Raw genomic sequence first — 27,357 nt, forward strand, 5'->3', positions numbered from 1 at the left:
ATCTACCACTGATTCATGGAATGCGCTATTTCTGCTAGGAAGGAAAATGATGTGTTGATTTCAATTGAACTATTCTTACTTGCACCAGCTGCAGACCAGGTTCAGGATATGTAGAAGTGCCATTATTAGGCATAGTGTTTGCTTATGACTTGTTTTGATTATTGCTTATCACTGATGCATATACCCTTTCCTTCTCTACTGCTGTGTGTTTACAAAGATGAAAAATTAAAACAAGTAGCCGTTTTACTGTTGTTACTCCTTTCTCTCTTTGTTCTTAAGAATAGTGAGCAAAATGCTTTTTTCTACATGCTTTTCAACTACTATCTGTAGAGCATCAAGTTATATTCACAGAAATTATAGTCAAAGAGACAGAAATAAAGTCACTAGATGTCAATAGCTCGGCCTGTCTCTGAAAAAAATGTACATCAAAACATCAAAACAAAAAAGAAAAAAGAAAAAAAAAATAAAGAAAAGAAGCTGTTGACAGGTGACTGGAGAAAATAACTCGTTGTAGGAAGGTTTTAAGCCCTCAGGATTTATTTGTACCTGCCGGGTTAGAGAAGGCCAAAGAGCAGAAATAATGATCAGACAGGCAAATACACAACCACAAATAAGCCTGTGTCATTGCTCCTGGCAACTGTTCATTATTTAAAACAGTGCTACTTTGAAGAGAAGCAAAATGCTTGAGACCTGTTCTTTGTATAAAGGTAATGGAAAGTTCCTTTTAAAGATTGAGCATCCTGAGAGATCTTTGAAGGTAAAAGGCTGTATTCCAGAAACATCTCGCCACAGGTATTTGGAAACAGGATGTGATCTGTTTGAAAGTAATTGAGAAATGTTCAAAAAACTGTAGGTCCCTATCTATAGCAGTTCACAAGGGGTTATAGGTATCCATGTCATTTTGGTGCCATTGACTGAACCTAACCATTCAGTTTAAATATTGGTATGATTTACATACTCCGTGGGCCAAGTTTATTGAAAGGATGTAAGCAGTCTGTTAAGTGCTGCACTTTGTTAGAACGGAGGGGGGAAATGGCATACATGCAAGCTTTTCATCATATCCACCACAGAATGAATCAGAAGCAATAGGGACAACCTTGTTGTGGGGTATGTGACCCTTCATACATTCAAAAAGGTTGTTTGAATATTCCACAGGCACAAACATAACTAGCCTGTTCACTCAGGGAGTAAATAGTTTTTGTGGTGTCATTTGAGCTGCTAGTCACCTGTTTTCCACCATCAAAAAAAGCACAGAGAGCTATTAGATTTGTTTAATCTTTTTATTCTGGCTACTCTCTATTTATGTTAATTCAATGTGCTTGCTTGAAGAACAATAAACTGCCCAAATACAAGAAAGGATCTTGATGCAAAGAGATAGGGCAACAACATTTGCTACCTTCTTCCTTTTCTTATTCCTTTTAACTTTTGAACAACCACAATGTAACCCAACAGTTTATAGACTGACACATCTAGTTGTGTTACTGCCTGATGTGATGTGGCACAGCCCATTAGGTACTTGAGAATCAAGTTCTGCTTCCCCATTTTGACAGCAGCCACTCAGCCTCAGCACAGGTTGCTTTCAGTCTCTTTGTTTGCTTTGCTTGGTTGGTGTTACACTAATACTTATTTGAGTGTGAAATAGCACAAGCAGAGCCAAAGTCACAAGCTTGTGATGACACTTCCAGTACCCTCTGTTCTCTCTCAGTGCTACATGACTACACTAATTTCTGTATGGTTTAGTTAGACCCTTCTTTTTAAAGAATAACAGAAGAACCATAGATTTATATTTTTTTCACAATACCGTATCATGCTTAATAATGTGTGTCAATTGCACTGTCATCTCCAGGCAAGTGCATATACAGAATTTAGGTTAGCAAAAACAGCAGGTCTGCAGCTCCCACAAGAGCATTCCCTTCCAGTTTCTTTGTTCAGCATAAGTCACTAGCCATACACTTCCACCCCAGACTTATCAATGAGATGCTCTGCAACATTACAATGGTCTTATTACACACAATGACCAGCACTTTTCCCATAACATGAATGTCTATTTAAAACTCATTTCCTCCAGGTGATACTGAATTTACAGTCACAAAAACTTGTGCAGTTGAAGAGATGGAACTCCTCTCTCCTGTTGTTTGTAGTTTTCAGTTTTAAGTGAATAAAAAGTCTGTGTAGTTTGAAGTCCCTAGGAATTCTCTCAACTGCAAAGAAAGAAGCTCATGTTGCTTAGGTGACAGCATACAGATAAAACCTGTATTCAAGAGAAAAAATGCCAGAAGAACCTCAAATCGTTCAATTTGTTATATTATTTTTATTATTTGCAGCTAAGAATGGTGTTACATAAATCATTTATACCTAGTATTTTTAACTGTAGTTCGTATCTGGTCCCAATCTTGGGTCAATGTCCGTCGAAGTACCACTTTTGGCATATGGTCTAAAGGTTTCTTTTGAGTGAATAAAAATATATATCCAAGCAGTATTTCTCCCATTAAAAACAAATATTTAAATGATTTTGACCTTCTCTTTTACAACGTATAACAGTGCCCACTTTCATCCTCAGACAAGCCCATACTTCGAAGATCAGCTTTGTACAAAGTCTGCAGGCAATTCTGAGCAACTGTTTGAAGACCCCTGAAAATGGGCCTAACATTACTTGCCTCCAGGGTGGTTATCACAGTTACACTCTCATCTAGTGCTTTTGCTAAATAATCAACTCTATAATCGTACAGCAATGACTTCTGAGTGGCTGCAGCTGAATCAAAAGAACCAAGGGAGCTGGATTTTATAAACTTTGTCAGGAATTTTAGTGAGTCAAATGTGGGGGGGCGGGGGGGAGGCACTGATATAATGGCATAGATCAGTTGTGTAAATAAGGGAGCATAGCAGGTTACTTGTTTCCAAATTTAATTGCCTCACTCTGGGAAAAGAAGTTAGAGTAATGGTTGCAATGGAAGCATTTTTTAGTGAAATCCTTTCCCATCCATCAATCTTTTCCTCAATAATATGGGGAGTTTGTTTTTATGAGCTCCAAAACCTGTTGTAAAATCATAAAATCATAGAATCATAGAATGGTTTGAGTTGGAAGGGACCTTAAAGATTATCTAATTCCAATCCCCCTGCCATGGGCAGGGACACCTTCCACTAGACCAGGTTACTTAAAGCTCCATCCAGCCTGGCCTTGAACACTTCCAGGGATGGGGCATCCACAGATTCTCTGGGCAACCAGTTCCAGTGTCTCACCATCCTCACCATAAAGAATTCCTTCCTAATAGCTAACCTAACTCTACCCTCTTTCAGTTTGAAGCCATTACCCCTTGTCCTACCGCTACATGCCCTTGTAAAAAGTCCCTCTCCAGCTTTCTTGCAGGACCCCTTTAGGTACTGAGAGGCTGCTGTAAGGTCTCCCTGGAGCCTTCTCTTCTCCAGGTTGGACAACTCCAACTCTTTCAGCCTGTCTTCATAGAAGAGGTGGTCCAGCCCTCTGATCAACTTTGTGGCCCTCCTCTGGACTCGCTTCAATAGGTCCACATCCTTGTTATGGGACCGCAGAGCCAAACACAGCACTCCGGGTGGGTCTCATCAGAGCAGAAAAGAGGGGGATAATCACCCTTTTTAACCTGCTTGCTGGTCACACTTCTTTTGATGCACCCCAGGTTATGGTTGTTTCTGGGCTGCAAGTGCACGTTGGTGGGTCATGTTGAGCTTCTAATCCATCAACATCGCCAAGTCTTTCTCCTCAGGGCTGCTTTCAATCCATTTTCTACCCAGCCTCTATTTGTGCTTGTGCTGAAATGTAGAAGCAAGGCTTACTTAGAGTATGTTTTCATTTGGTTTGATGTGTGGGTTTATGTTTTTTTAAAGAAACAAACACTTCAGCCTTTCTTTGCCTCGAGATTGCCTAACTTAACTGAGGTCACAAGGACAAATTGAGATTTAAGAAGGAAATGTATGTAGTTCTGAGGATCTGAGCACTGCTGTGCAGCTGCATGATCTCATCATCCACAACCTCATCCTTTCCCACAGCCCTTCACTGACTTTGCCACTTCCTCCCGCTGCCCTTGTCAAGGAGGGTGTAAGAAGAGGACAGGCTCACATTCATCCCACACTCATCCCACAAAGCACAGGGACCATCTCCAGTACCATGTGCATCATGTAACAAAAAGGATCCTTCTTTTCTCTTCCTCTCTTCCTTCTGCCATTTAATTATTAAACTAATATGAATAAATCAAGCAATAAGTACAGCAGGAGTAACTGGAATCAGGTTATTCCGTGTGCCTTCATCAAACTTAAGTTATATGAGGAATGAAAGCAGAAGTAGACCCATGTAATAAGAGTAGTTCAATTGACTTCTGGCTCAAGATGTGGCTCTACTGCAATTTCATTGTGCTTTTGCGGTGTTACCCCACAATGAATATGGTCTTTAGAGAGATTAGTCCTCTAGGAGAAAGCACCATCTACTCAATAGCCCCTATGTTGCTTTCTGGAAAAGAGGCTATGGCTTGGAGCATGGAACAGGGCATGAAAGAAAAGGAAAAAGAGCAATTACCAGTCAAGGTGGATATAATTAGGCCTAAATCAATGTGATAGAAATTAAGTGCCTCTTTTTTCTAAGATAGGAAACTGTGCAAGACATAAACAAATTAAATTATTTTTTTTTACAGTAATAGAGGCTCCTCGGAAAGTAAACAAACCTAGGAAGGTTTATGTCACAGCACTAATTAGAATCCCAGCCAAGAAAGAGAAAAATACCTCAGATTTAACAAGAGCAATAAAAACATTTTTAAAAGGACATATGGACAAACCTTCTGACTAAATGCTTAGTTTATTACAGGAAAAATATGGAATAAATATGTGTGTGCAGATGAAGGAAAATAAGTCCTAAATGAGAACTTAGAATTGAGGAACAAAGATGCCAGGACAGTTTTAGCAAATGCAATAACCAAGGATCTTTTTAAAGATTTGACTCTTCCTAGTCACAGTCTTGGAAACACTCTCATGGCTCCAGTACAGACCATTAATGGGTCAGATTCTCCATCTTTACTGACTACATCTGGAGCTGTCAGCCTGTGACTTCTCCAGGGGACAAAGAAGGAAAAAACATCACAACTCTCAGTAGACCTAAAACAGTAGAAGCCTTTAACATACATTTGTTAGCTAAACTGGAACAAGGGAGGTGCAGACAACTATTATCTACTCCAGCTGTGCAAGAGAGGTGCTACTGTCCAGTAGGAGGACAGCAGCAGCTACCTGGCAGGGTTTGAGGCAGGTTAAACTTTTCCACCATCTCAGCTCATTGCAAGGATTAACTTCAGGTGCTAAGGTGGCATAAAACTGATTAAACAGTCACTCATTTGAACCCAAAGTCCCCACAGTTTTTCTGAGGCTAAATCTAAACCAAGCCTTTACCACTGAAAAGAAAAAAAAATGTCAAAAAAGAAGCATGATATTGGTAGTCATGAAATTCATTAAAAGGCATGATTTCATTAATGAATAGCATTTCTTATTTTAATTGATCTGCTTAACATCTTTAAAGCTTTTTATCATATATTGGTTGAAATTCAGCTATCGGTCTATGTTGTCTCATTGTGATTGTCCAGATGAGTCAGCCATTATTAGCTTTGGTTGGATGACCATACAAGAAATTCTTTATTTTTATTCACAGATACCAAGTTTAGAGCTAGTTCCCTCAACACTTCTTCTTTTTTCTTTTTTTTTTTAACTTCTGCAAAACCAGTCTTGTGAATGTTCCAGTACTGTAGACACTGAAAAAAATGTGATCTAATTAAGATTTTGTGTGTGTGTGTATGTGCTGAGTTACTCTCCTAGTTCTAATCATTAAATAAAAAAAACCAGAAATTTGGGGTAGCTGGACTGTAAATCACATAAACATCAGAAAATAAAAAATGCTGGAAATTACTTTGGAGAGGGAATATTTGGATCACTTTCTCATTTTTTTATCAAAGAACCAATAACTCTTAACTAATGTTAACTCTGTATTTATAAGATGAACACATCATTTCCAAAACATAATTATGTTTCAAAATAGAGTAAAAATGATTAAGTGTAAGATATGCCAGTTAGGGAATTACTTCTCCTTGATATATTGATCATAAAACATTTGACTAATTGATGATGAATAAATGGGAAAAAGAATAGTCAATTAAGTAGGGATGATCAGGTAGGGTAAGTACATATGAAACAAGTAGGAGATGCTTGGAGAACCTTTGTTTTACATGTACTGCCTGAACAATTTTTGGATTATTCAAGGGAGGAGTCAAAGACTGATGCCAATAGGCTTAGAAAAGGAACTTCTTAATGAGGGAGAGATTTACTAGAAGGAAAGGACAGAACGAACTTACAGAGACTTACATCAGTGTCACCAGAACTCACTGAAGCTTTTTTGTTCCCCAGTCACATAAAAAGGCTGGCTACACTGTTCCCCAGATCCAAAGAGCGTTTGGATCCAAACTGGCATTAACTTTCTTTCTCCCCAAGCTCTCTTAACATGTTTCAGTTGCCCAGATACAGGTCTGTACTACAGTTCAAGGTATCTTAGAATATAAAAGGTATCCACATGGAACTAGCAGACATGAGACCACTGGAAGACCTACATCCCTCAGGATGATGGCTGGAGGCAGGGGTGTTCAAGGATGTTTGTTTATTTAGCTGAAGCAAGTCTATTGTCCCTATAGTCTTTCAAGGTGTCCACATTAATGTACTAGGCTTTCTTCATTTCATTTCATTTCTTCATTTCATTTCCTGCTTGCAAAAGTTCTGGCCTCCTTTTGTTATACTCAGGGGTCGTTACCCAGGTTTTATGATGCACTGAGACTTCTTCCTCACACCTTTTCAGTAAATCTTTCAAAAGGTGCCGCATCAGAAAATGTGTATTAATTCCACATATAATAAGAGTCGCTAGTGATACATCCTTAAGTATATATGTGTATCTTCTATTGATAAAGGATGCTCAGTATAATGTGTCACATTAGGGACTATGATTTTCTTGTATCACTTATTCTAATTGTCTTGGTTTGAGCTGGGATAGAGTTAGTTTTCTTCTTAGTAGTTAGTACAATACTGTGTTTTGGCTCTGATGTGAGAACAATGTTGATAGCACACTGATTTTTTCAGTTGTTGCTGGGTGAGGTTTATGCTAAATGAAGTTCCTTTACAGTTCCTTGGGCTCTGCCAGTGAGAGGGCTGGAGGGGCATGGGAAACTGGGAGGGGACACAGCCAGGACAGGTGACCCAAACTACTCAAAGAGGTATCCCATACCATGGGATGTCATGGTGAGCATATAAACTGGGGGAAGAAGACGGAAGCAGGGGACACCTGGCATTATGGCGTTTGTCTTCCCAAGTAACCGTTACATGTGATGGAGCCCGGCTTTCCTAGGGATGGCCAAACACCTGCCTGATGGTGGGAAGTGGTGAAGGAACTCCTTGTTTTGCTTTACCTATCAAATTGTTCTTAACTCAGCCCTTGAGTTTTACATTCCTTTTTGATTCTCCTCCCCATCCCTCTGGGTGAGGGGGAGCAAGCAAGCGGCTGTGTGGTGCTGGGCCAGCCGGGGTTAAACCATGACAGTACTGCATGTCACAGGGGCCACAAAGCATTAAGTAGTTGAAGCCTGTAAGTTGAAGCTGATTAAAATATCTTTATCAGAAGATTTTTATAGAAAGAAAGAAAACTGTTTTCCCAGGGAAGATGTATTTTCCCAAAACTGAAAAATAGAATTCATTCAGTTGAAAATCCCCAGTGCTTTTAACAAACAATAAAACATTAACATTTTTACTAAAAGCTAAAGCTATTTTATTGACAGCTTAAAGTATCAAACTTTTATTATTTTTTTTCTTCATTTTAATAATTAGAAATCAGTGTATGTTCATGAAGACCTTGTCTTTTCTTTCTTTATCCTTTCCTCACATCTGTGTCCACCAACATAAAGTAACCTAAAAGTGAGACCATCATTTTAATTTCTAAGCTTAGATTTTGACAGATGTTTTGACCATCAGATGTATTTTACAGTTCTTTAAATCAAGGTAAGGCTAAACAAAATTGAATATAACAAGTAAGAGGCAATGAGCAATACTTTTCTTCCTTTTCTGTATTTCAAAATTTAGTTTGATCCTGGTTCTTTTGCTAGCACTTCAACCATAGAAGAAAACAAAACCCAAAGTGCTTATGTACGGATTCAGTTTCATAACTACATTCTCAGTGTTTCCTGAGTCAGAAATGTGGGAGGTTTACCCCGCTTTTAGCCTGATTTGTGCTGCCATTATCAAGTCTTTAACCTCAGTGAAGACAATGGAACACAAATTAAGGCAGGGATGCCCTGTTAACATTTTTATGGTACACCTCTGAGGGGTCCAGCTTTAATCAAATGGTTACTAACATGATGAGACAACACATGGCAGTTCATGCTGCAGAACTTCCCAGCTCTCAAGTTCAGACCCTGGAAAACACTAACATCTTCCAGGCTTCAGGCTCCTGGCCAAAGGGACAAGGCTGCAGTACTGGTCTATAGCCACCACTTCCAGGGCTTCTTTCTAGGGTCCCTGCATGGATGTAGACCAAGGTCAAGATATTCTTTTTAATCCTTTAATAATCATTACTTTAACTACACATTTTTTATAGATTCATAGGATAATTTAGGCTGGAAGGAAGCCATAGGTATAGTTTGGGTCAACCCTCATCATTTAAAGCATGACCAATACCATACAATAAATTCTTTTCAAGAATAATACCTGGTTTAGACCTCTGCTTGTAAGGACTGTAACTTTCATCAGTTTTATAAAATTAAAAAGATAAGTTACTGTTTTAGTAAAGTATGAGAGAAGGAGAAATGAGAGTAGCGAAAGCAAACAACAGGAAGACTGGGTTTTCAGAAAGCTGCTCTAAGTTCTTGTTTCTCCTGAAATATTTGCTTCTTAATAAAAATTTGCAGCTATTCCAAAGTATTCTGGAGTCTGGTTTTAAATTTTTCTTTGGAAGGGAGTTTACCGCACTGTTGTAATTTAACAACTAAAACTTCCACACCAGGAAGAGGCCAGAGGCAAAGTTGCTCCGATTTTTACACTGCCCCAGCACTGTGTTTTATTATTGCATCCCCTCAGGTCCCTAGGCTGCAACAGATATCAAAGTCAACTTTCCAAATCTATTTTTACAATAATTCAAGCTGGTTTACTGCCTTTTTTTTCCCATATTTTCCATCTGTAGCACATTTAATATATGAAGCCAATTATATGTGAAAATGTAAAGTGGTCTGAGTCGATGAAAACAATACAGACCACATGTACACATGAGAAGTATAAGCTGTGTTATTCCTTGCATTTGTCCTGTGCTGCTGAATATAAATACAGTTTTTTTCAGCTTGTTCAGAAATGCTGTTGGTACTATTTACTGCATTCCCATGTCTCAACTTTGCTCAAAGTAGATGTAAACGAGAAATAAAATTATTGCTAAGATTACTTTTTTTTTAAGTGGCTGTTATAATCAGAAAAGTGACGCTATAAAAATGATATCTCAGTGTTTCACATTTATTCTCCCTCAGTGACTTCTTTATCAATTGTGCTCATTTTGCAAGTCTAAACAAGATTCTTCTCACTTCCAGTACTGCAGCTCCACATTACCTGGATGCAGACAATATTCTTCTCCTCTCTTTTTCAGTGATAAAGATTTTAGAATAAAAACCAGGAGGTAGAATGCAAGGCTTTGGGGTTCTACTTTGCAGTGCACATAGTGGAAAACATGTACTTATAGTTAAATGTATGAAAATGATACAAAAACCTGATGCAGGTACTTGGGCTTCCATTTTGTTATTGTCTTTCTGATGACAGTGCCTTGACTCCAACAGCAGATCTCAAGGTATGGCAAGCATAGGCACTAATGGGGCAGTGATTTTGAATAAGAGTAGCAACGTTCAAAATAACTGAAACTATATTCAATAGATGTGCTATTAGCCAGCACTTCTAGCAAACTGACTGAGAGCTCAAGTTTGGATCTGATTCAGAGGATGTCCCCTTCCCTCCAGTTGGTAGCTGGGAAAGCAGTGTACAAAATCATTAAAAACTGTTATAAAGGAACAAAGGCAACTTCTGGAGTCAGGAGTCAGGTCTTCTAGCCACCACAGGTATAACACTGTAAAAAAAAACAAGAAAAGAAATTAATTTTATGGCATAGTCTTCAGCAAACTAGTCAGGCTCTTAGGACCCTATTTAGCTCTGACTGTTATTTCAACAGCAACAACTGTAAACGTAAAAAAATTCAAACCTCTGTTAAAAGTCTGTGTTGTGTTGGTTTACATGTTTTCTGTTCGACTTTTGGCATATGTTTAGAAAAACCAAGTGAATTTATAATCAAGATTATAGTTTTCTACCTTGAATTGCTTTCTACCTTCTTCAAACCAGGCCTGTTTTTTCAGATTTCTTGTTGGTCATCGAAGGTGAAATTGTGAAATAGCATGTTTTGTTTATAGCCAATATGGTACACAGTGAATTACTGCTGGAACAGAGGCAGAATTCAGGCTGCCATTAAAATCCTGCTTTGCCTTGCTTTACAATATGTTAGTGTTAGCATTTCTTGGATTTTAGGTTGCATATTTGACGTGTATTTATGGTATTAGCTGTTTCTTGGTAAGAAATTATGTCTTCCTGTTTTACACGGACAAGACCAGAACAGACTGCTTGTATGAGCCTGAAGACTTCTGTTAAAACAGTGAAGGGGAGGGAAAAAAAAAAAAAAAAAAGAGAGAGAGAAAAAAAGATAAATTTAGCAGTCTTTGCTTTGGGAATGATACTTTTTTTCTCCCTCATAAATTTAACAATAAAAAGCCTGTTCTTACTACGGGTTTAGAAAATGGAAAATTTAAAAGAGTTACAAATAGCTGACACATCTCATTTAAAAAAAAAATTATTTGCTCTAACTTGCTTCCTTTGGTTTACTTGGAGTCATTAAAAAAGCATTCTTTCTGCTACCTATTAACAATGTAACCTGCAGTTTGTTCAGCAGCCAGGATCAATTTACAAATGTTTTGTTTAAACAATCGTTACACAGAATAAATTAATGGCACAATATGTGCTGCTTCTGGTAATCCAGTTAAGACAACAGCAATACGTATCTAATAAATATTTTTAAAGTTTCACTGAACTGTCACTGGAGCAACTGTTATATTGATCATTCTCTCTTTTCTTCTGCACCAAAGGGCTAACTTTATACTGCTTTTATGTCTATCAAAAGAATAAGCTTTTTTTCAATAATCTTTATTTTATCTGAGCTTTTAGCATATTTGTTGGACTGTTCCTTAGACTCCAGAATTTACAAATGGCACTTTGAATGGCATACACAGATGCAGTGCAAGCTGCCTAAACTATGCATTTATTTAACTATGGAAATCCTGTCTTCCATGGGTCTACTTGTGACTCCGAAACTGTACATGCTCAAATACTCTGTTGAATGCTGTCTTAGAGAGAGATGCTAAAGCCTTTTGCACTGTCAGTCTGTGATTATCACCAAAGATCTTCTAGGTGTTTGTTTATATACATGTCACCCAAGCAAACCTCTCAGGGCTTAACTCTTATTTACTTTCTCCCACCCCACCCTCTCTACTGAGCTCTAAATCGGCTTGCTCTTTAAATTTCAGCAGATGAAACACATTGCCTCTCACAGACATTGGTGCAATTCACATGATTTGCACCAGAATAAGCAACAGTATTTAAAGCGAATGCATTTTACTTTGGATGTTCAGCCTTGGGCACTGGCAAGTTACCCTCAGCATGTCCTCCAGCTTGCCCTTTCCGCAACTATTTTTTTTCCCCTGGCAGAAACCTCTGAATAAGCTTTTCCCGTCACTCTTGTTTTTTCTTTCTTTGCAGCTGCTTCTCTTTCTTTCTAATATACAGCTCGCTCACCACATATAGCTGTTCTAGCTGTAAATAACGTAGGCAGACACCAACTGGTAGTACACAGACCACCCAAATTAGCTGTAGCTCTAATCACATTTCACCTTTCCTGTCTGAAATGAACAACGACCAAAACTGGCTGCTATTAAAGTTCTGCAATGCATATTAAAGACAAACTTACCAATAAAGTTTCACAATGTTTTTCTAAGCCATATTTATCTGGTTCAGATTACTGGAATTTATGATGTCTGTGTAATGTTGGATCTTTGCCCCCTACTTTGATTTGTTTTCCCCGTAACTGAAAAGCTAGCCTAGGTTAAACAAAAAACATAACAGCTATAATCAGTAAAAAGAGAAAATCAGATGCAGTGTGAGATATCTGAGTCAAGAAGCACAGCTAGAAACTCAACCTAGAGGTGCTGTTGATTCAGTTTATTTGTAATGCAGAATAAGCTGGAAGCTGTTACCAGGATCCTTTGTTTAAAATCTGAGTACCAAAAAAAAAAAAATTTAACCAAGTACTGTCCCACCACAAATGTAAAAGTAATTTCATCCCTTTTTCATTTCCTTAGATTACAGGCAGTCAAGAATCATACAAAGACAGAAAATCTATTCTTAGATTCACTGGAATGGGTGAATCAGTTCAGATTAAACAAGAAATACCACAAATCTTTGACACTTCATCCAGACAAATTCATGCAGTCTAGGATACAAAGTAGTTTAATTGGCTTTGTGTTACTCTTTCTAGCTCATCATTTCATCATTTCTAGTGAAATCAGAATTGGAAATACTAAAATAACAGAAAAAAATATTCTCATGTTTTTTCCAGAACCTAGAGGCTTTTTGCAGATATACACCTAGGTGTATGCAGGGTATTTTTCACGTCTGGCTGCTTTCGGAAGCAAATGATTGCACAACAGGAATTTGTCAGAAATAATTTTAAAAATATTTAAAATTGCATGCTGGGGCAAATATGCAAATTAGTCATTTGTAAATGAGCTTCTTGGTAGAGTACTGGTAGAGGGATACATACCTCCTTCCTTGCTAGAACTGACGTGCAACACGTGTCATATTTAAATCCTGCTATCTAAAGAAAAGCTGTGTTTGAGTGTCAAACAATTAATCTATTTTGATTTGAGTACAATATATTACATATGAAAATCTAGTAAATCACAAAAGCCAGAGCAGTGCATGATGTAGGATTGCCCATTTGCAAACATTTGGGACCTTCCTGAGCTTCTGCTACTAATGATGCTACTGTGTGCTGCTGGAAGCTTTTTTCCAAAAGCTTCAGGATTAATTCGGTATCAAAATGGATGACAAGCATTCACACACCGAATAATGATATTTTTAATTCATAATTTATCATGTTATGTGATGTCATAAATTAAATAAGGCTATATTAATTCTGAGTGAAAATATCATTTCAGTGAATAGCAATCAGTTCCCACATGACTCTGCTTTTCAGACAAAGGGATAGAGTGTGTGAAATATTTCTCTTGAAAGAAAAAAGTGTTTTCAAATCCTGGTGAGGGAGTTTGCATGAAGAAACGTCTGGAATGATAAACTGAATACAATCACTGTTAAAACGAAAAAGAGCACAGCAGATTAAAATGTTTGTTTAAAGTGCAGAAATAAATCTGACATCACTTTTTAGTCTCCTTCATTCAAACAAGATGATATTTGTTGCCAGCAAGTTTTGTTCCAGTGGGGAAGGGATAAGAACTGAGGGCCACACTGAACACTCCTTCTTATAGTGGAAAACCTGCAGATGAAATCATGTGTGAAAACTAACATAGAGAAATATTCCAGAAAGTCCATCCTGTTTCTTGTAGGTTTTTTACTGAAGTCAAAGGGACAAGAAGCAGCATAAGCTAGACAAAATGACAGCAGGCTGAACATGTCTCAAACTAATTTAACACGGCAGATCTAGAAACCCTAACCCATGTGTCCCTTACCATTAGTTGAAAACAAAAAAAGGCACGTCAGACTTCCCATTTACACAATTAATTTTTATTCTAACACAAAAGTAACAAGCTAGAAAAAGCTAGATCTGTCAATAGTTGAAATTTGTATCTGATGAGAAAGAGACACTTATGTAAAAGGCATGAAGACAGATCTGACAGTTGTCCACTAGATCCTAGCATGGTGGACATCATTTCAAGCAGTTCTTTTCATTACAGAAATGCGTTACAGAATTTCATTACAGGGATGCATTACAGAAACTCTGAGCAGCTTCTTGCATCAGGCAAGCTCTATGCAGACCCTTCTGTGTTCCTATAAAGTGGTCTTTATTTCCATATCCTTGGAGTTTGATCTCTGCTTCTGCTTCCTGCTGCACGTTGGGTCCCTGTACCATTCAGGGTCTTCAAGGAGGTACTCACACTAGCAAGTTTCTTCCTCTTGGGTTTCTCCTTCATAGCCCAAATCCACCTTCCATGGTTTGAAGAGTGGCTCCATTATTTTTTTAATTCAGGGCAGGAGTACACAAAGTCACCCTTTTGGACCACCTGAACTAACTCTCTTTGAGATGAAATCAGAAATTCTCCATGAATGCACCTCATGGGTTCCAAACAACAAAGGACATTCAACCTACAGAACTAGACTGGAGTTCATGCAAAGCAATTCCTTGCAACGTGGACAGCATGGATGTTGGGCACTCAGTGCTAACTGTTTCACTACTGCCCTGGGCCACACTGCTTGCTTAGAGAGATAGGCCTTCCTCTGCTCTGGTGAGAAAAAGCAGCCTAATATCGTGCATTCACTTAAGGTTTCAGCCTGCCTCAAAATATTCAGGAGAAATCAGTGAGGTAAGTAACCGTCCTCCCATCTCTAAAGACAGAGCACAGCACACTGCATTTCAGTAGGAAACTGAACAAAACCCAAGAAGTTCTAACAACTCCCAGCATCTGTTGCACTTGTGAATATCACAGTGCCTCAGAGGGAAGGCTTCAGTGTTGGCTAGAGGATTCCTTGGGAGGTAGGACTTCTGGCTCAGATCACTCTCTTCAGTTTGCTTTCCCTCCCCTTGCTGGCTGTCTTCTTTCTCCTCAGAGAACTCATAGGGAATCAGATGTTGTGGGAGAGAGTATAAAGCACTATCTTCCTTGTTCCAGGAAATAGCTGGGAAGTTGGAACTGAGACACTTGACTGTATTTGGACTTGGGTCATTATGAGCATACCCAAAACAGGCATGGAAGAAAAACTACTAGCAGAATTTAAGGTGCATCTAGATTTTTAAGGGCTGAATGGAAATGTAAATGCCAATGAAACACAAAAGGACATTTAGTCACCTTTGTACTCATCTACCATGTGCAAGGGCCAGATACAAACTCGTCAAGCTAATGGTGGTCAGACCTCTACATCCACACATTTTGGTTCAACATGGTTCAACATGTTTGGTTCAACAAAGACTCAACCTAAGCACTGAAAGTAATGACATCTTGCTGATGCATAACCCTGACTGTAAACAGTACCTATTAAGCTAGACACTAATCTTACAAAAAAAAAAAAAAAAAATGGAAATGTAGCCTTCCAGTCCTAGATCCAATGCAGCCTTTTCTAGTCTGGGTCTTCTGATCATGCTCTATATAAAGAGTGTGCATACTTTACAACTTATTTGTGAATGTAACTTCCAGTATTTGGATTAGATTTCCAGATCTTTTAAACCAGAGAATTGTAAATGTGCAGGTCATTACAGATGAAGACAGATCAATACATTCCATGTTTCCAGCTAAAGGGGAGTCAAATTGTCCCCCTTCACCTGAATTTCATCTTAAGTTTAGTCATTCTTTTGATGTTCTAAGTACCATTAATGTAAATACAATGAGAAGATTTCTGATAGTAAGATCATTTTTACCTTAGCAGGAAAAAGCATAACATGATCTGAAGGCTGGAACTCATATGAGGTGCAGAGAATAAGTGAAGCAACATGGTACAGTTCAGAACTAGATCTCTGGCAATATTTGTACAAAAACTTGGTGTATTTGTTCTAAAAACAAACCCCAAGACTTGGGATGCATGATTGAATGCATGCTTAAGGCAGTTGAATTCTCCCCAAAGAACTGAATTCCATCTCTGATTCTGTCAATAAGATACTGTGTCAGTTAAGTCACATATATTAAGCTTTTCATAAATGGCTCTTCTAATTTCTTATTTTCTGGGTAACCATCTTGAGAATCTAAGTTCAGTTTTACGGTGATCCTGAATAAATTCAGGTGTAATTAAAAACATGTGAAACACTTACATACAGAAAATTGTTTGACATACTAAAAACTTTGGAAAAATCAATCGTTTTGTGTTCCACTGTTTGAAAGTTTAAGCTGCAGCTTCTTGGTACACTTCTTACTCATATGCAAATGGAGACTATCTTCTTACATTACCTCATGGGCATTTTGAAGATAAATTCATAACACATTTAAAGCAAACATTTTGCAGTACTTGGCTACCTAAGAAAGCCACATGGAAGACTGATAGGATTTTTTAAAAACATTTCATGTCTCTGTGGATACACATAAATTCTGCATCTGGGATCACCTGGGTATATATGTCACCTTCACATACCAGATGGAACAAGATCCGGAACTGAACCATCTTTACCCCTGTAATTTTTTCCCCCGTTTCTTCATGCACCGGTTTTCATGGAAAAGAAATGTGGTTAGGCTGATCACACCAGAGCCTTGAAAAGTTCCAGTCGGCAAAAGTGGATGGAAAATTCAGACAGGCAGGCAAGCAAGCCAAGAAGAAAACTATTCTGTCACCAGAGCAAAATTATACATGGTGTGGTTAATAGGACATGGAGCGTATACTGAAAATAAACCATACATTAAATAGAACAACAGACATTATCCATGTCTGTAATGAATGACACCAGCACCCTACCAAAAATAGCATGGTAATAGCAAGACCTGTGGAAAACCATGTGTGCAAAGTAGACATTTAATGCAGAAAAAAAATCTCATATTTCTTCAGACAGTCTTGATATTGGCATTTTCTAAATGTTATAACCTGATATGTTTTTCATATATGCATATACATTAATCATAACATATTTTTTAAAAATTTTACATAAGTAGGACAGTGCTCAGTAATTCAGGAAAGCATAAGGCTCTCCAGTTTCATCAGACATATATTCAGCCAGACAACAGCTTGTAGCAAAGAAAAATATGATACTCAGACAAAGAGCATTACATTCTGTCCATATTTTGCTTGAAACAATAGTGAAACACATTGCTTTTAGCAGTCATTTTGGGCATTGCCAGGGCTCTGGAGAGAGATGGGAAAGTTGCTGGGCAGAGCCATCAGGTGTACTAATGAGATAAGGGAGCTGGAGAGCTTCTTTGAAAATAGTTGTTGGAGAAGTTAGGAGGGGGAATTTGGGGTTTGGGGGTTTTTTTCTTATTTGGGCCACACATGTTCCAAGAAGGATTTGTATTGTGTATCTCAAAGGAACCCACATAGTATACCTGCAAGAAATACCAAACAATTATAAGCAATGCCCAGCAACTTCTGCTCTCAATGGATATATGTACAGAGATGATGAAAAGGAAGCTAAACACCAAATTGAATAACACAGCCTCTAAAATAAATCACTGTATTCAGTTCAAGTGTAACCAACATTCTCAACATTCTTTTGGCAAAATAATAAGAAACTATTGCCAGCTCTGCACAGTCTTGCAAATTCACTTCATTTTTTTTAAATGTTGCATTCCTTCGCTTCTAGAGAAGAAAATCAGTGTGTGAAGAATGTATCTTCTTTACATATCAGATATTCCAGATATAACTGACCTGCTTATTCTCTTGGAAAAAAATAAATCAATGAAAACTATTAGTTAAGTGGAAATTATATGTTTGATGGTTCAGCAAAGTTCAATTATTTCAAAATGTGGATATCCTAACCTTTGTTGATGAGTTAAACTAATCTAAATTATTCATGCAAACTAGAAATTACTCAGAAAAAAATACTTTTGACTTACAAAGTGGTTTCAGCTCATATTTTTCTCTTGATTATAATCTCTACTTGCTTAAAACATACAGATTGTTCCAAAATCATACATCATACAAAGAACAGAGATCTGAAGAATTTTCAGTATTTCCTCATTATCTGGAACCTTTCTGTTACGTCAGTTCATGCCCCTTAAGCTTTGTAAGTTTTTCCTTCCACTAAAGGTGACAGAAAAATATGATTCATTAAAGACATTGCGCTACATTTCTTCAGTTCAATGGAATACTTCCACTATTTATATGAGAAAGAAACAATATGAATATAAAATTTGCATGTGTACCTATGCTCTTTCAAAGTTAATGCTCTTTGGATCTTTTGTCTCATAAACCTTTGGGGTTTTCTGGGGAAAAAATCACACAAATAAATGCTCTGTATATTTTAAAAAATAAAAATAACTCATTATGCTTTTTTATGAACGTAAGTTGATTATATATCTTTTGAAACACCTCTATGCAAGTGTAAACTACAAAATGCTTTCAGATCTTTTGGAGATCAAAAAGCTCATAGCTTTGAAAGTCAGCCTCAGTTAACTGCAGAAACTTCTTCACATTTGGATACTTTATGATTACTAAAATTTTGGATATTAAAAGTCAGGACTGAGATCTACAGAAAGTGGAACAACACTTCTTGTATAACTTCATAGTCATATGGGTTCAAAGGAGGCTGCAAACCTGCTTGTAGAAGAATTAATTTTGGAGATCTTAGTCAGCAAGAACATTAACCTTTTAAGGCACTTATATAGATTTCTTCAGAAATTCTGTCCCTACTGATCTCACTAAGACTTTGCTTTGACATAACTGGAGCTTGTGTATCAAGCTCTTGAAGACAACTAGGTTTGCTCTCATTCTATCTGAGAAGGGATATTTTCTTCTTCTGTCCAAATAAAGTCCTCCCAGAACAGTCTCTTATGCAGTGAAAGCAGGAATATGGTCAGCTAAAGAGGACAGAAATGGCTATCAAATGCCTTACAAAACTAATTCATTACAAGACCTTCCTGTCCAGTAGATCTGGTGAAAAAAAAAGGATGGATGAACACATTTTCCCTTCCCTTCCCTTCCCTTCCCTTCCCTTCCCTTCCCTTCCCTTCCCTTCCCTTCCCTTCCCTTCCCTTCCCTTCCCTTCCCTTCCCTTCCCTTCCCTTCCCTTCCCTTCCCTTCCCTTCTCTTCTCTCTTTTTCCTAATTAAAGATTAAGATTTAAGAATTATGTATTTGAAAAACAAAGGGGAGATTTATACCTGTCTGTTATCATACCATCCTGGTTTTGTCTGGGATAGAGTTAATTTTTCTTCCCAGGAGCTGCCACAGTGCTGTCTTTTGGATTCAGTATAAGAAAAATGTTGATTACACACTGATGTTTCAGTTGTTGCTCAGCAGCATTTACCCCAAAACAAGGACTTTTCAAGCTTCCATGCTCTGCCAGTGAGCAGGTGCACAAAAAGCCAGGAAGGAGCAGAGGCAGGACAGCTGACCAGAACTAGCCAAAGGGATATTCCATATGATAGAATGTCCTGCTCAGTATATGAACAGGGGGGGCTGACCAGGAGCTGCTGATCACTGTTCGGGGACTGGCTGGGCATCGGTCAGCAGGTGTCAAGAAACTGTACTGTGCATCACTTGGGGATTTTTTCCCTTGGGTTTTATTCCTCTCCTGTTCATTATAATTATTATTGTTGTTGCAGTTGTTGGTTTTATTATTGTTGGGTTTGTTGTTGTTGTTATTATTATTATTCTTTATTTTAGTTATTTTTTTTTCACATCTCCAAATTATGTAGTACACAGTTTTGTTAGATTTGAATCAACAGTAGGGATTTGGGGCAGTATAACCAACTAACCTGTTTCTTTACTTTATAAATGCCATCTCCTAATACAAAGGAAAACCTTGTATAAAACTAAGACAGAACAAAAACACAGTAATGGGAAGAAGCCAATGGAAAACTGAATGAATGAAGCATCAACACAATATCTTAGAGTTATATTTAGGCACACTCAGCTGGGACATGGGGACAGAGACTAATTATGGAGGTTAGATAGGTCAGAAGTTAGGAAAACCTTAGATTTAGATGCCTTGCATTCTATTCCCTCCTGTGCCACAGACTTTCTAGGTGGAACTGTGGTCAATTCCTTTTACTTCTGCCTTGAACTCAATTCTCCACATGCAAAACTGAGGATAATAACACTTCCCCAATATATCACATCGATGATTTTCAGTATTAGAATATAACAGAGGCTTAGAGAATATGGATTTGGATAAGGGCAAACAGAGGGACAAAAGAAAGAGGTTTGTTTGAGAAGCTGAACTGTCTCTAGACAGGAAGTGCCCAAAATAATTATAGCCATTTAGACAAAATCTGCCTTCAGTGGGCTGCAATTCAGATTGCCAGAATTTATGCTGTAAAGTCACCCTGGGTATTTATTCCCTTAAATCTCCTATTTTTCTTTGTTTAAATCAGAACCATAACATTATTTTGGCCCAATTTTTGTGTGGCAATAGAGTGGTATTTATTAATACGTTGCTCTTTCAGTTTATGTCTATAATTTAAAGAAAATACAAAAGTCAAGATTCAGTAAAACCTATGTCCAGAAGTTCACAGAAGCTCTGGTAAGGGTGGCACTTTTATTGAAACTGGTCCTAAATTATATCAATTACACAGTTTGTGGTATTATATAGACGTAACTATCAGAGGTTGTTTCCTTTTCTGCTGCCCTGAGCGCACAACATTTTGCAAAGGCCTAGCTGATGATTGTATCTGTTTCCGTGCATTAGTTTCATTTAAATTTATCTTCTAGACATTATGTTTATTGTTCACATCGTGAGCTGATGAACCCCGGAGGCTGAAATATATAATGCTGCTCTGAATCCAGCATGAGCAGGACAGTCCTAAATTGCATCAAATCATGAGGTTCCTCCTCAAAGGAGGCAGGCCATGAAAAGACATTTCATGGAGAAGATTAGCAGTGGCAAAAATAGTGCAGAAGACCAGCCAATAATTTCATTTATATGCATACCCACAGTCGCTTTCTTCCTATAGCAGACAGCCCAGCTGTCTGCAGCTTTCTCATGCCTTTTGAGTACCCTTGTATATCACTTATTCACATGGGTGTTTCATGGGGTATATGGGAGTAAAAGCAATTAAATGGACAGTATAGCCTAATGAAGTTGTAACCTTTGTTATTATGTTCCCCTTATTTGCAACACCTGTACCAATAGCACTTCTTAAGAAGCATCTGCAAAACCGCACAGCCCTCTTCCCCACTTGTGCGGGTCATGTTTTTGATGTGGCCTCTTAAATGGAACAATTTATCCTCAGGGAAGTGAGTCACACTTCAGTTAATGATGATGCTGAAACCAGTAGGGGACAATGTAAAGGTTAACATGAACATTTTGAGGCTCATATATTAACAGAATCATCCAGTTTTCCTGGGAAGAGAACAATTGCTCTCCACCAACTTGGTCCTGCTCTTTATAAATGGCTGTAAAATAAAGAAGGTCCAAAGTATAAATTTGACTTGGGCAAGAACGCACTAAACAGTATCCAAAAATAAAAGGAAATCTTTTCAAATATTTTTAAATTGGCTTCATCAGCTATAAATATTGGTCTCAATTTCATAGTCATCCCTTCATAACACTCCCAGTGACTTCCTAAGTCAGTTAGTCAGCTATAATTTACAGCTTGTTAATGGCTTTAAGCTCTTCTGATAAAGTCTTAGAGTTACAGACCACTGAAATCAATTAAACTGCTTATCAACAGGATTTAGAGTAGGCCATAAGGACAATGGAACAATTCTGAGATTTAGTTGTTTGTCAAAAAGCAAGAATAATCAAGCATTGATCAGTAAGTTACTTCCAAATGTTCTGAAAATACCTACATACATAGCATTTACAGTGGTATAAGAGGTAGTGTCAAAATGGCATTTTGAACAAATGAAAAATAATACAGTTTAAAAACACTTAATCAAAGATTGGTGCTGTGTTAATGTATTATAGAGATGTAGCAGATTCCCATTACCCTATGAAGAAATCTATCAGTAGGATTTATAAAGCAAATTCCACTTTCTTAACTGAATTCATGGCTTTTACTGTATAATAGGATAGTAAACAAAAATAAAACACAGAAATTCAACCACACAATGCATATTGCAGAAACAAGACTTGCATACCTATGAAACCCCACAAATGAAGAGTTTTAATCTAATATCCTGCATACTACTCCGTGCCTAACACTTTTTCCAGTATGCTATGTGAGCCCCAAAGGACCAAAACCACTATTAAGTGTCTTTTCTCAGGAAGATTTTTAAACATGTTGATAAATCTTCCTTCTAGCAGTTGGGTTTTTTGTGTAACTGCAGAAGCAGTACCTTGTATTGCAGCATTCACAGCTGTGACAGCAGCCATCCATAGTAGTATCTGCATACAGCACTTCCTGCAAGGGAATTGCAGCTTTGACCCTGGCACAAAAGTCACTCATAGACATATCAGCCACTATTTAAACAGCAGGCAGATTGGGAGGAGTGGGAAATGATCCCACTCCCACCTTTACTTCTGCCAGAACGTGGCTGTGTCACTTGGCTGTTGAACTTGGCTGTGATGGCTGCCACCAAAGGGAAGAGACAGGTTGTGCTGTCTGGTGGCCTGGAGCACTGCAGTGCAGGGCTGCGAAGCCCCTTCCAGAAGCAGGAGTCATCCTCCATGGTCCCTCCTTGTACCCTATATGCAACAATAGCTGCCAGGCCAGTTCCCAGAGTGGGGTTCCCTCTGCCCATCCCAACATCCCAACAACAGGGACCTGAAAAGGGTCCTTGAGGCCATTTCTGAGTAAAAGCAGTATTCTCTCAGCCTGCTTTTCCTCTTTTCCCTTAGTTAAACTCATCTTTCTGAGTTGAAAGGGAACATGTCTTCTGGTGTAAATAGGAATCCAGCCTAACATTTCTCTGAAGGCACTCATAATAATATAGCATAAATCATATAGTTAACCTTTTGACACAGGAGTTTTAATTAATTCACTTTTAATCATACATGACAAGATATATCTGCTAATGAGTGATGACACAGGCTAGAGAAAGGAGTACAGTATTGAGCCTCAGGAATTCCGCATTAGGTGTGACTCTGTTACTGACCTGTGTGGATTTCGGCAGCTGGCTCACATCCCTGTCCAGGAAAGCTCCCAAGCTGAAGTTTCAATATGAACGTACAAGTTTTCTATAGACATTCTAAAGTAGCTTTTTTAATCGAAACCTTCACATCCAGTTAGTTTTATCTCAATCTGGACAATAGGGACTATTTAATCTAATTGTACTCCCACAAGAACAGAAGGATAGTTTAGAAACTCTTTGGGACTAGAAGATGTTGCTCACATCCTCATCCTGAGATAGTCTGTTTACTTACCTGTTCAGATGAGCTTTTCTTCTTAAACACAACAAAGGAAGGTGAAGGAAAAAGGCTTTATTTCCATGTAATGTTAGTGATGTGTTTGATGGTCCAGTAGAAGATCAACAGCATATGAAGATTTCCCCAGAGACCTTCATCATTACTGGTGTAGTTCTCATCACAGTTCGACACATTTATTGCTCTGGTGCTTTTCACAGATGGCTGTGACACTGCTTTTCCTCCTTGGCTTTTTTAACAACTGTACTTTAAAGAAAACAAGCTGGACTAACAAATCTTGTTAACATTCTAACATAAAGCACTAAAAGGATAAAAAAAAAGTCTCAGTTAAGAGTAAAATGTACCATATGCCCTCCAACAACTACGCATCATGTCGAACCGCCTTTGTGACTGTCTTATTGTTCCCAATTGTACCTGGATGTGTGTAGAGATAAAACTTTCACTCCAAGCTATAAATTTCTTTCTTTTCACTTTTTTTTTTTTTTTTTTTTTGGCCAATTCAGAATACCTTTTTGGCATAGTTTTTTGTAAGAGATGTTATATAGATAAATAAAGCTAGGTAATAAATAGCTCCATAGACATCTTCTACTATGAAAATTTTTAGTTCAAGAACGCAAACCTATTTTAATTAATGGGGCTGAGTTTTTAACCTACTTGCTTTTTATAGGACTTATTAAAGATTAAAGTGATGTATGGAGAGTCACTGTCTTTGAGTGTGTTATAACCTCTATTTGCATAATAAAAGAGACTATGCATAAGCTTAGTAGTAATCATAAATGTATATTAATGAAGACATTTATAGACACATGAAAATGTATACCACATAGGGAAAAAGAAAATCTAAGTTATTAATGTAGACAGATTCAATACAGATGATGTTATGTATGTTAACATTATTATAAATCCTTATTGTTATTCATAGCCTTACATTAATATTGTCATTATGAATCATATTCTGTCAGTTCCTATGAGAAAATAAAAATACATGATGACAATACATAGTGGCAAAGTGGCATTATCATGTTTATATTAATGTCAAGTTCAAATTAAAATTAGTTCTAAAATTAGTGACAAAGACATTGTTTCACATTTTCAAATAATAAGCGTTTGTATTAATACTGCTAATAAATTGATATTGAAATAAGCAGCTTCAGTAACTATAGAATGAATGGGTTTGTTATTGCAGTAAATGGAAATATAATCTTTTGAAATTGTCATTATTGGCCAATGAATAAGGAAAACAATGTGCGGCATCTTTGCATGTGAATGTGATGGTCCAGATTCTTTTTCCTGACATTTATTTTGCCCTAGAGTTGGTTTATGGATTTCACCTTTGTTATTTTTGATCCTTTTGCACAAAAGCCAAGTTCAAGATTTGCTGAAGGGCTTGGGTGGCTCTGGGATCCAAACACAGGGTAGTGACTGGGTAGGGTTCACTGGGCAGTACTTCACCTTCCTTCACTCCAGCTTCAGTTATGGACCACATGCAATGTTATCTTTGACCCACACTACTGCTAGAAGTTTCATGATACTTGCTTGCTTAGTGCATTTCTACTCATTTTCTTAAGAAAGCTTTAAATAAGAACTTACAGACATACTTAATTTAAGGGGTTTATTAACATGATGACTGAAATTTTTTCACCTTTCTTCTCTAACATTATGTCAGCATGGAGTTTTCTTTATTGCATGTATAGTACCGTCAGCATTTTTGTACTGTTTTCATCAGACAACATAAAGTCCCTGAGGGCTGTTGATCACAGACAGAAGGTTAAGCCTTGCACCATTTTTTCTCCTCTCTCTATTCTATTTTGCTTGGACCAAAAACATATGGAAAAGTCTACATGGAAATAAGACTCAGGTTATTGTTATTTCTCAGTCAGAGGTTAAAACAGTTTTTATACACCGTGACGTATAGTGAGCATCATTCATGAGAATTAGTGTTTGGACTGATTTATGTTGCTACTCTGAAGAGGATTTAAGAAACCCTCATAACTGATCCTTTGGGAAATACACTAGCTGCACATGGAGAGTTTCATTTTGAAGAAGTTGAGTTGTATATAGATTCTCATGGACACACTTAACATATTTCCTATAGCAAGCAGCACGTGCAAATAGACATCTGTGTTCACAAAGGACTTCAAACATATATAAGAAACTATCTCTTCATTAAATCATTTAATTTTCATGTTTCCTTGCCATAGATACTTCACAATTTAGGTAGAGTTTTTTCATATTAGTCTACAGATAGGTCTTGTCCTCAATTTTTTAAGTATTTGGGCTTAACTAAGGATACAAAAATCTACACAAGAAACTGCACAGGATATATGGATTAAAAGTTACTTCTATCTCTTTTTTCTATTCCCTGACAGGTTACCCTTCATTCAACCAATGCATTACCAGCATCATACTAGCCTTGATAAAAACAGAAAACCTAGACAGATGGAGCAACCTTCCACACTTTTTATCCTACTTGGGAAGACAAACCCACTGTCATTCACATGTTTACAAACTCTCTAGATTAGTACAGCTGAGCTGAACTGAGTTACTCTGCAGTCACTCCGGTCAAAACCTGACTTAATCTACATGGGAACATTATTTCAAAATGAAGGTTAACTGATCATCTGCACTAGTACCTGTGTCCAATTCCATAGGTAACAAGTATGCAGAAAAATTCGTGAATGATGACAAATCCAAGAAGAAAATGTAACTTTAAACTAAGCAAATTCAAAATGAGAAAGAAATATTACATCAAATCCATGCAATCAGAACTGATAATTCTGTCTGCAAAGCCCTAATCTTGTTTCCTGTTCAGGAAAAGACGATCTCAGTAATGCATAGGACCCCATTTCAGACAAATACTTTAATGGTGTGATTAGTTTTAATAATGTAAATTATCCCATAAAAATCTATTCACCAAATCAGGGAGTAAAATAGCTCAGAGAGCTGCATCCATCAGTCTCTTTTAGGAAACCACTCTTTTTCAGCCCAAAAGCACAGAACTTTGTATGGATGTCTTGGCAGAAAAGTAAAAGAGAACTGTACTCTAAAAAATGTTTCAAAGCTGAATTCTCCACTTAATGTGCAGCATTAAAATCAAGGGCTTTCCTGTAGATGTATATTCAGACTGTCTTGATTTGTCTATGGATAGCTTCCACAGAAATCAGTTACACTTGGATCATCTCTTTCTGATACAATCAAAACTGGAGAAAAAGATGTTGTTTCCTCCCCTCCTTTTTCTTCCCTCACACTTTTCATTTGGGAAGGATGAGTAGCCATGTATAACCCAAGGAAAGGAATGAAACGCAGACAAGCTACATAGCAATCGGCAGCTTAAGCCTGGCATGAGATCAGCCTCTAAAGTGCTCCCTTTCAGAGAAGCAGCTTACCTACCTTCCATAAGTATGTGAAAGTCTGTTTCTTTTCTATGTTTTGTCAACACTTGTTTATCTCATCCTACCAAATCTCCTTGAATTGAGTTGCGTGTCTGCAAAATGAATCCAAGGCTCAAACAAGCTATTGACATTCTCTGCCCCCACCCGAGAAGTTTCTTTTTTCTGTTGGCAGTGATTCATGGCATTTAAATTCTGTCTTCCACAACAGGCTTATAGAAAACTAAAGAAAGAACTACAGTGCCAGTGAAGGAAACATAACTTTATCATTCTTGTTTAAACTAATTGGCAAATCCAGTAAGGATAACATGAATTTTCCTTACTAGCTTATTTCTTGACTTTTTACATGACTAACTTTCCAACACACTGTAGTGTGTCATCTTCAAGATCCTACTGTGGGTTGCCAGAACAACAACAATATCCATGATGGTAAAAGAATAAGGGTCTTGAGACTATATCTGAATTTGTCAAGAATTAATTTGAAACCCATTTTAACCAGGCTAGCAGCTGCTTTTTTTAGATGGAAGCAAAAAGGTAACAAACTCCCTCGATTAATCCAGGCTCTCAGCTGGCTTCTGCCCAGCCATGTTCAAGGCACCACCAGTCTGGAAGGATTCCAGATTGGACAGTCTGGCTGTCTCGAGTATTTCTTCTCACTAACTTTTAAAGTTAACTCAAG

At 37.6% G+C, this 27,357-nt stretch overlaps 1 long non-coding RNA gene across 2 annotated transcripts in view; it reads right to left on the reverse strand.

Moving 5' to 3' along the window:
• Nucleotides 1-3,685: 3,685 nt before the first annotated feature.
• The window catches only part of LOC119145154, a 28,686-nt gene continuing 5,014 nt past the window's right edge, over nucleotides 3,686-27,357 (reverse strand). The window contains exons 2-3 of one of the 2 annotated variants that reach the window (XR_005103313.1): nucleotides 23,290-23,530; nucleotides 3,686-3,786 (exon numbers count right to left, since the gene is read on the reverse strand). This is a non-coding gene — a long non-coding RNA (uncharacterized LOC119145154). Of the gene's footprint in view, nucleotides 3,787-13,892; nucleotides 17,367-23,289; nucleotides 23,531-27,357 lie in introns of those variants that run through there. The other variant, XR_005103314.1, reaches the window with a different exon arrangement.

This window comes from Falco rusticolus, chromosome 3, assembly GCF_015220075.1.
Source record: "Falco rusticolus isolate bFalRus1 chromosome 3, bFalRus1.pri, whole genome shotgun sequence".
NCBI lineage: Eukaryota > Metazoa > Chordata > Aves > Falconiformes > Falconidae > Falco > Falco rusticolus.